The following is a 10,345-nucleotide window of genomic DNA, read 5'->3' as shown; positions in this document are numbered from 1 at the left end:
CACCTTGCGTGTAGATCTTGGAGCTGATGCTGCTGATTATGGCGGGAGTCGACATTGAAGATGTACCTAATTTCCGGACTTAACTACCACTTGTCCTTGGTAGTTTAGGTTTGAGTTCTGTTTATGTATATTTCAAACAGATGTTGTAAATATTTTCATACTCACATTGTAAATCTAAAATCTTAATAGCTCATGACTTGTACTATCAATCCTTGGGTTAATGTATGAGAAATTTTAGTTATTTCATTAATTGATTTTCTATTAATTCATTAGAGCTGTATTGACTGTTATTTGACTTACCTAGCGGGTTGGGTTATGTGTCATCACGGCTAGTTGGATTTTGGTGATATATCTAGATGCATTACAATGCATATATAATTATATGCATGAATACACGAGTCTAGAATGTCAATGTGTGCTCAAGACTCAACCATAACCAATATTCAGCTCATCCTATGTACTCAAACATGATCTAACACATCTCATGTGCTCCAACACGATACAAATATCATTTGCTCTCATGGGGTCCAATGTAGCATGGTTAATCACCTAACTCTGGAGGGATAGATTCATATCCAAGCGCCACAGACAATCTATCGTGTCATAAAATGTCAAATCAGAATAATCGCACTTCATAAACCATCGTGCTATAACAATATCAACCACATGGACAATTGACATGTCATAATCTTAGTCCATATATAGGAGTCATATGCAAGGATGTATACATATGAAATAACTATATAGTGATGTATGCACATGTACAAAATATGATCTCTATGTATGATGTATGCATATATACATACATACATATATATATATAACGTATGACTATAGCTCCAACATGTAATCATTGCACAAATAGCCATCATGTCCAAATAAAGGATCAGAAGCCTAGACATAATCTCTAACTTCAATAAGAAAGCCCAAGTAGTCATACAAACAACTAAAGCATATACCAAGTAGAGCATGTACCAAAATAAGACATAACGAAGTCTAAAATCTACCCCGATATAATCTTGGTACCTGCATATACACTGGTTACCTAGAATATACGTTATCTTCAAACACTTAGCATATAGCACATAAGTATATTTTAGAAAATATTCCCTCAAGTCGAGGTTGCAAAGTTACTTACCTTCTCTGGGTAGTCTTTAACCTCCAATTATGCCTTTTTCTTTGTTCTTGACCTCCAATTATCCAAAACCTAACCAAATATCATGTACGGAAGTCAAACAATACTAAAGGAAGCAATCCAAATCAATAAAGTTTTGATCTTTGAAGAAATCTCAAAAAGTGAATAAAAGTCAATCCGAGTCCACATGGTCAAAACCCGATCCAAGGTCGGATCCTGTCGACTCATAACCCCACAAGTCCACATAATAATCTGTTCTTAAATCCAAGTTCAAATCGATGTTCAAAACCTCAATATACACTCTCTTAAGTTTCAAGCCAAAAAAATTATATTCTACTCTTTAAATCCTTGATTTATGTGTGATAATCCATAAGGAATCGTGATATATAATCAAAGTCAAGTTAAAAATACCTACCCTTAATATTTGAGTTAAATCCCTCTTCAAAGTCGCCTTGATTCGTTCTCAAAAAATCAAAAATAGTAAAAATAAGCTCAAAATTACAAAATTGGATAATTAATACCCCTGAAAGTACTTCCTCTTTGCTATCGCGATCAGTATCTTTGTGATCGTGATGCAAAAAAATGCTCAGCCTCGATTCTTTCTTTGTGATTGTGACACACCCCATGTGATCACGATGCTCAACCTCATATAACCTTCCACGTTTGCAAGCCTCCCATCGCGACCTCCATGTATAAAACTCCTAGCACCCATTTACACTTCGCGATCATGACCGTGACCATCGTGATCGCGGTTCATACCTGTATTATAAAACATCTGCAGGAGCTAAGTATTTGAAACTATCCCGAAACTCACTCGAGCCCCTCAAGACCTCACTAAACCATCCTGAGAAGTCCATATATCCTCCACAAACTTGTCTAAGAGCTCAAAACAAAAATAACAATATCAAAACTACAAATCAAAGATCAATCCAAATTGTGAAACTCTCTTAAGTATATGAATTCTAACTTTCGACTGGAAGTGTCGAATCAACCCTGGGCCACCTAAGGCCCGAATCGAATATATATATACAAGTCCAAAATTATCATATGAAGCTATTGAAAACTTCAAATCATGAATCTAAGCTTGTTTACACAAAATGTTTGTCAAGTGAACACGTGGCAGTAAGATACGCAGGAAACGAGTCAGCAAATAACGAACGTCATATTCAAGTACGTGGCTGGTGTTGTATGAGTCCTCGTGACATCGATGCTGGAGAGAAGAATTTGAAAGCAAGATACCAGTTGATGAAGGCGGCATTAGAGGAGCAATCATTACAGAGAATCTTAGTATTTACACTCAATCGTTACGCGGCTATGGAGAGAGGTCTTTATTCACATTAAAGAGGAGCTTGATTTGGGGATCTTGTCTCCATTAATTTAGCTATAAATAGAGGAATTTGTACTCATTGTAGGGGCACAAAATATTTTTATGAAGAAAAGCTTACTCTACTCTTTTATTCTATTAACATCATTTTGCTAAAAACATTGCTCTTGCTATTGCTTCCGGAAAAGCTCAATTGAAAGCCAGGCTTATATTTTCTTCAAGTATTTTTAATTAATTTACTTTTGCTCTTAGTTACTTTATATTTGTGGATCAATTTAATTCACGTGTCTATAAGCCACATTACAAATTCGACTGTAGCATTTTATGGGTAAACAGTTTGGCGCCCACGTGGGGCATAGACTATTGTGGTATTACTTTGATCCATTCATTTTTACTAATGAAATTTAAGCTTTTATTTAGTAAAGAAACAACATATATGGAACCTAATGATGTCAGTAACTCACTCAATGTTGGGACAAATGAGTGTGAGGACAATTTTCATGATGAACATCAGCATGATGATTCGACCAGTGAAACCCGCAACGATGGGAATGAAGCAACTCTGATCCGGGAAGGATGAAATACTCGGCTTGCGAGGAGTCCTATCCAGATAATATGGATGCTGAACCCGTTACCGATACAGTGAAAGTTTTGAGAGCACAATAAATAAAAATCATGAATCATCTCTCAAGATAGGATCAGACAATGACTGAGCTACAACAAGCATTATTAGTTGCCTCGAATAATTACAATGGAGGAGTTTGAGCCCTCCCAACGTGCCTGCAAATCAGACAGCGCAAAGAATCGGTAACATTGCTTCGAGTGAGGAGTTTGGAATTAATGATAATCAAGCAAGTGGTGCAGGCAGTGAATCCGGGAATGATAACAACACAAATGATCCTTTTAAAACCGAGCTTACGAGGTTCATGAGCGAAATGAATGATCAGATGGATCAAAATGCAAAAGAATTTCATGCTCGGATGGATCAGACCCCGGGGGCACCTCCAGTACTAAAGGGCCCAGATTCAAAGAAGTATACTCAGTTATCATTCAAACCAAATGTGGCCCTGGAGTTGATCCCAAAGAGGTTCAAGATGCCGGATATTCCAAAATATAATGGAACTTCGGATCCACAAGAGCAATTCACAGCTTACACTATGGATGTAAAGGGAAATGATTTGGCTCCACATGAGATCGAATCTAGTTTGCTAAATAAATTTGTTAAAATCCTAACAAAGAGAGCTTTAACATGGTATTCTATTTTACCTGAACATTCAATTGATTCTTTGAAATGCTTACAGATTCTTTCGTAGAAGCTCATGCTGGGGCAAGGAAAGTCCAATTTAGGATGGCATATATATTCAATTTCGCTCAAAGAGAATCAAAACTACTGCGAGAATTCGTGATTTGGTTCCAAAAGGAGAGGATGTTGTTGCTAGAAGTACCGGATGAATGGGTAGCAGAAGCATTCACCAAAGGGCTCAATCCTTTAAGCTCTGATGCCTCGAGGAAGTTGAAGGAGAACATGTTGTAATTTTGGTCAACCACATGGGCCGATGTCCATAATCGTTATGAATTAAAAATCAGAATTGAAGATAATCAACCGAGTTCCTTGATGTCATCCAAGGGTTGAAATCGCGATCGGAACCAACCACAAAGATCTCCTAGACTAATGATTAACATGAATTTCGGTGTGGTTGAAGTAAATGGGGTGACTTTTTCGGCAACTAAAAAGACGAAGATATCATTGTAGAATATAGGCTAGACAAATGCAAGTAATTGTAGAATATAGGCTATTATTGTGAACTTATGTAAATAGCTCAAAAAATACAAATGTAATTATATAAAATAAAGTAGAATATTATAATACATACATGTGGGTGTAGATAATAAATTTTGATGATTAATTCATCACAAAATCATTTGAAAGGATAATTAATAAACATTTAAACAATTTAACTGCAAGAGAAAATCAATTTTGAAGCCTTAAAAATTATGTAAAATTACTGAAAGTCCTTATATGACTCTTGTAAATTGGTGATAATGCAGAAATGATATTTTAAAAGTATATATGATAATTATAAAATATGAGGGCAAAATTGGGTATCAACAGCTACCTCTTTTTACTCGGGAATGATGAAAGAGTTGTCGCGTAAAGAAATTGATGACCGATTTTGTCTGAAATGAGTGAGGATGTCGTGTTTCTGAAAAAATGGGGGTCGAACCATGGTTCGTGAGTTACCTACATATCCATGGTGTTACAGAAATCAGGTTGTATGTAGTTCTGGATCCAACGTCGGACGAAACTGATGGAGTTGTTATTAGAGTGGTCATATGTTTCAAAAAATGATCTCTTGGGTTTGATAGTGTTGTAAGTAAATGATAATTTTAGGTGGAGATAAAATGCGAAATGAACGTTACAGATGTACGAGGTAGATATTTGAACGATTATAGAACAAAAGGTAATCAAATGCTGATCATCAGTTAAGTTTGAGGTGATTGAAGGATGTGAATGTTGTGAACAAAAACCGGAGCGAGAATTGCTCTTGTTTGTAGAACGACTTCCTCCCGAGTTACCGGTAAAACTTAAAACATGATGCATGCGAATATATACGAGTGATTGCCAAAATTTAACCATGATGAAAATTTCCTTTGGACCATGAGAGTTGTCTTTGGACGATGAGGATGAGGTCCTTAGACTATGATGTCTTGGGCCATGAAGTGTATGATAAGGGATTCGTATGCCATGGAATGGTGTCCTCGGGCCATGAGGATGGTGCCTCCGGACTATGATGCCTTTGAATAATAATATGAAATTTTGAGAGATCCTCATGCCATGGCATGGTGTCATCAGGCTATGAGGATGGTTCCCTCAGACTATAGTGCCTTCGGACATTATGGCGATGTTTCAGCCCATGAAATGCAAGAATGCGGTAATATCGATCGTTTGATAGAGGAGACATGCGAAGCTTAGTCATATGCGAGAACGAGACAAGACAAGGCTTAGTCTTGTATGATATGAGGGCAGTGCTTAGCCCGATGCAAAGAATAGAGGTAATGCTTAGTCATGTGCAAGGAAAGGCAGTGGAGGCAATGCTTAGTCTCATGCAAAGAATGGAGATAGTGTTTAGTCTCATGCAATGAAAAGCAGTGCTTGGCATTATGCAGTGTGGAGGCAGTGTTTAGCCTCACGCAAAGAATGAAGACAATGCTTAGTCTTATGCAAGGAAGGCAGTGCTTAGCCTTATGCAATGTGGAGGTAGTGCTTAGCTTCATGCAAAGAATAGAGACAGTGCTTAGTCTCATGCAAGGAAGGCAGTGCTTGGCCTTATGCAGTGTGGAGGCAGTGCTTAGCCTCACTCAAAGAATAGAGACAATACTTAGTCTCATGTAAGGAAGGCAGTGCTTAGCCTTATGCAATGTAGAGGCAATGCTTAGCCTCATGCAAAGAATGGAGACAGTACTTAGTCTCATGCAAGGAAGGCAATGCTTAGCCTTATGAATGTGGAGGCAGTGCTTAGCCTCACGCAAAGAATGGAGGCAGTGCTTAACCTCATGCAAAGAATGGAGACAGTGCTTAGCCTTATGCAATGTGGAGGCAGTGCTTAGCCTCATGCAAAGAATGGAGACAGTGCTTAGTCTCATGCAAGGAAGGCGGGCTTAGCCTTATGCAATGTGGAGGTAGTTCTTAGCCTCATGCAACGTGAGGGCAGTGTTCAACCCTATGCAAGGAGTAGAGACAATGTTAGTCTCATGCAAAGGAAGGCAGTTCTTAGCCTTATGCAATGTGGAGGCAGTGCTTAGCCTCATGCAAGGTGAGGGCAGCGTTTAGCCCTATGTAATGATAAGGGCAGTGTTTAGCCCTATGCAAGAAAGAAATGACTAAGTGCGAGAGAATAAAGAATTTCTTAGCTTGACATGTTTGCGCTTGGAGATTTTTGTCTTCATGAAGATAGTGATCTTGTTGTATGTATGTAATTGCAGTCATTCCTGTTATGTTCATTATGCATGTGTCCAAAGAACAATCGTGAGTTTTGCGGGGAGAGGTTGGTTCGTGCTGCTGATTCCTTGCTTTGCTTTTGCTCTTGTCTGGAGGTCTTGCTTGAGTCACCCCGGGTAACGTCTGGCTACTATATATAAAAATAAAGTTTTCGAAAAACATGCATTTGTGATAAACTGTTTGTATAAAAATGCAGTTGTTTTGAAATATGTGATAATGCATTAGAGCATATAGTTTGTTAAATTGATGACTGAGACACGCTTATGGGACATTGCGACTTCCTTAACTCAGAATTTTGAGGATCCTCCTCAAAATTCTCCCCCAGTTTATATGCATACTTCTGGCGATACATTCCTTGGCAGTTCCAAACATGATGAGATCAGACAAGCTTGAGTTCTTGCCCCAGTTTCTGACCATATGGGGAATGAAGATTTTATTATGATGTGACCGAACTCACAAGGTTGCCTACATATCCCCTCTTAAACGGGAATCAGGTCAAGCGTAATTCTGCTACATCAAATAGAAAGTGCAAACATAATCTTAAACATAGTATCTCTTGACTATGACTGAATTGATAGATTTTGGCCAAATCTGTCCATCCATTTCTGCAAGTATAAGTGCTCCTCCCGTTAACACTTGGTGAACCATGTAAGGACCCTGCTAGTTAGGTGAGAATTTCCCCTTTGCTTCATCCTAATGTATGAACATCTGTTTCAGTACCAATTGCCCCGGTGAGAATTGCCTCGACCTGGCCTTTTTGTTGAAAGCTCTTGCCATTCTATTATGGTAGAGTTGACTATGACATACTGCGTTCATTCTTTTTCCATCAATGAGAGCTAGTTGTTCATACCGGCTATGTACCCATTCTGCGTCGCTGAGCTCGGCTTCTTGTATGATTCTTAAGGAAAGGATTTCCACTTCGGCGGGAATAACGGCTTCAGTACCGTAGACCAGTAGGTAGGGAGTTGCCCCAGTTGAGGTACGAACTGTGGTGCGATACCCGAGCAAAGCAAACGGTAGCTTCTCCTGCCATTATTTGTAATTATCTACCATTTTCCACAATATCTTCTTGATGTTCTTGTTGGCGGCTTCTACGACTCCGTTCATTTGCGGCTTGTATGTTGTAGAATTCTGATACTTGATCTTGAATTCTTCGCACATGGCTTTCATCAAGTCGTTGTTGAGATTGGCGGCATTGTGAGTAATGATTGACTCAGGTACTCCAAATCGACAAATGATACGATCCCGAACAAAATCTGCTACTACCTTTCTAGTTACAACCTTATAAGATGCGGCTTCAACCCATTTCGTGAAGTAGTCTATAGCCACTAGAATGAACCTGTGTCCGTTTGAAGCTGCGGGTTCAATTGGCCCAATGACATTCATACCCCAACTAGAGAAAGGCCAAGGCAAACTTGTTGCATTGAGTTTATTGGGAGGCACTCGTACCATATCATCATGTATCTGGCATTGGTGACACTTTTGAACATATTTGATGCAGTCTGTTTCCATAGTCATTCGGAAATACCCTACTCTTAATATTTTCCTTCTTGGCCAGAACGAAACCATTCATGTGGGGTCTGTAATTTTCGGCATGTATTTCCTTGAGCAATCTAGACGCCTCTTAGGCATTGACGCATCACAACAATCCCAAATCGGGAGTCCTTCTATACAGAATTCCTCCGCTCTGAAAAAAATAGTTGGCCAATCTTCGAAGCGTGCGCTTCTGAGTATGGGTAGCACTCTCTAGATATTCTCCCTTTTCCAAGTATTCCTTGATGTCGTGGAACCATGGATTTCCGTCAATCACTTCTTCAACATGAGCACAATAAGTTGGTAGCTTATGAATTTCTATTGGGATATGATCAATGAAATTCTTGTGTGGGTGTTGTATCATAGAAGACAAAGTGGCTAATGCATCTGCAAACTCATTCTGAATCCCTGGAACATATTTGAATTCTATCTTTGTGAACCTTTTTATCAGCTCTTGTGCACAGTGCAAGTATGGCAATATTTTGGTGTTCTTCATAGCCCATTCTCCTAGAACCTGGTGCACCAACAGATCTGAATATCCGATTACCAGCAACTCCTGAACGTTCATGTCAATAGCCAACCTGAGACCCAAGATGCAAGCCTCATATTCCGCCATATTGTTGGTGCACGAAAACTTGAGTTTTGCGGATATCGGATAGTGTTGACCGGTTTTTAATTCTAAGACAGCTCCAATACCCACTCCCTTGAAGTTTGCTGCTCCGTCAAAGAACATCCTCCAACCATCGTACGCCTCAATAATATCTTCTCCTACAAACGATACCTCCTCGTCAGGAAAATACATTTTCAATGGTTCATATTCTCCGTCTACGGTATTTTTTGCCAAGTGATCCGGCAATGCTTTCCCTTTGACTGCCTTCTGAGTTACATAGACGATGTCGAACTCACTCATCAATATTTTCCACTTTTCTAACTTACCCGTGACATGGGTTTCCGAAAGATGTATTTCAGCGGATCCATCCTTGATATGACATATGTAGTGTACGCACATAAATAATATCTCAACTTATGGGCTATCCATGTCAAAGCACAGGAAGTGCGTTCCAACAAAGAGTACCGGGCTTCGTAAGGCGTGAACTTCCTTCTCAGATAATATATCGTCTACTCTTTCCTTCCAGTTTCATCATGTTGTTCTAAAACGCAACCAAACGCCCCAACCAACACAGACAGATAAAGTAGCAGAGGTCTTCCTAGTTCTGGTGGGACAAACATGGGCGGTTTAGATAAATACTCCTTGATTTTGTAGAAGGCTTTCTGGCATTCCTCAGTCTAGCTTGTCACAGCATCTTTCCTCAGCATTCTAAAGATTGGCTCACATATCACCATTGATTGTGCTATAAAGTGGCTGATGTAATTGAGGAGACCTTGAAAACTCATCACATCTTTCTTATTCTTTGGAGGTGGTAAGTCCTAGATAGCTTTGATTTTTGACGGGTCTAGCTCAATACCTCAGCGGCTAACGTTTAAACCTAACAATTTTCCAGCAAGAACTCCAAAGGCACACTTTGTAGGGTTCAACTTCAAGTTGTATTTTCGAAGCCGATCGAAAACTTTCTTCAGGTCTGCTATGTGATCTGAACTCCTTTTAGATTTGATGATAACATCATCCACGTACACCTCTATTTTCTTCTGTATCATGTCGTGGAAGATAGTCATCATGGCTCTTGTGTAGGTGGCCCCAACATTCTTTAAACCAAACATCATTTTGTAACAATATATTCCCCATGGTGTGATAAAGGCAGTCTTTTCGGCATCCTCTTCATCCATCCAAATCTGGTGGCATCCTGCGAAGCAATCCACGAAGGATTGGAGTTTATGCTTTGTGCAATTGTTAATCAGTGTGTATATGTTAGGCAACGGGAAATAATCCTTAAGACTTGCACTGTTCAGATCTCAGTAATCGACACATACTCTATCTTTCCCATCTTACTTTGGAACTGGCACTATGTTGGCCAACCAGGTCAGGTATTTGACCACTCGGAGAACCTTGGCTTTGACTTGCTTGGTTACCTCCTCTTTTATCTTCAAACTCATATCTGGCTTAAACTTTCTGAGCTTCTGCTTCACCGGTGGACACATGGGATTGATGGGTAGCTTGTGAGCTATTATGGATGTGCTTAAACCAGTCATACCGTCGTAGGACCATGCAAAGATGTCTTCATACTCCTTCAGGAATATGATATACTCTTCTTTCTCTGACGGTGATAGATGAATGCTTACACGAGTTTCTTTGACTGTTTCGGAATCCCATAAGTTAACGGTCTCAGTTTCCTCCAAATTAGACTTTAGTTTGTTTTCCAAATTTTCTACTTCTTTGACGATTTCCTCAGGTATT

Source organism: Nicotiana tabacum, chromosome 22 (assembly GCF_000715075.1).
Source record: "Nicotiana tabacum cultivar K326 chromosome 22, ASM71507v2, whole genome shotgun sequence".
NCBI classification, from domain to species: Eukaryota; Viridiplantae; Streptophyta; class Magnoliopsida; order Solanales; family Solanaceae; genus Nicotiana; species Nicotiana tabacum.
Note: the sequence above shows the minus strand (reverse complement) of the source record.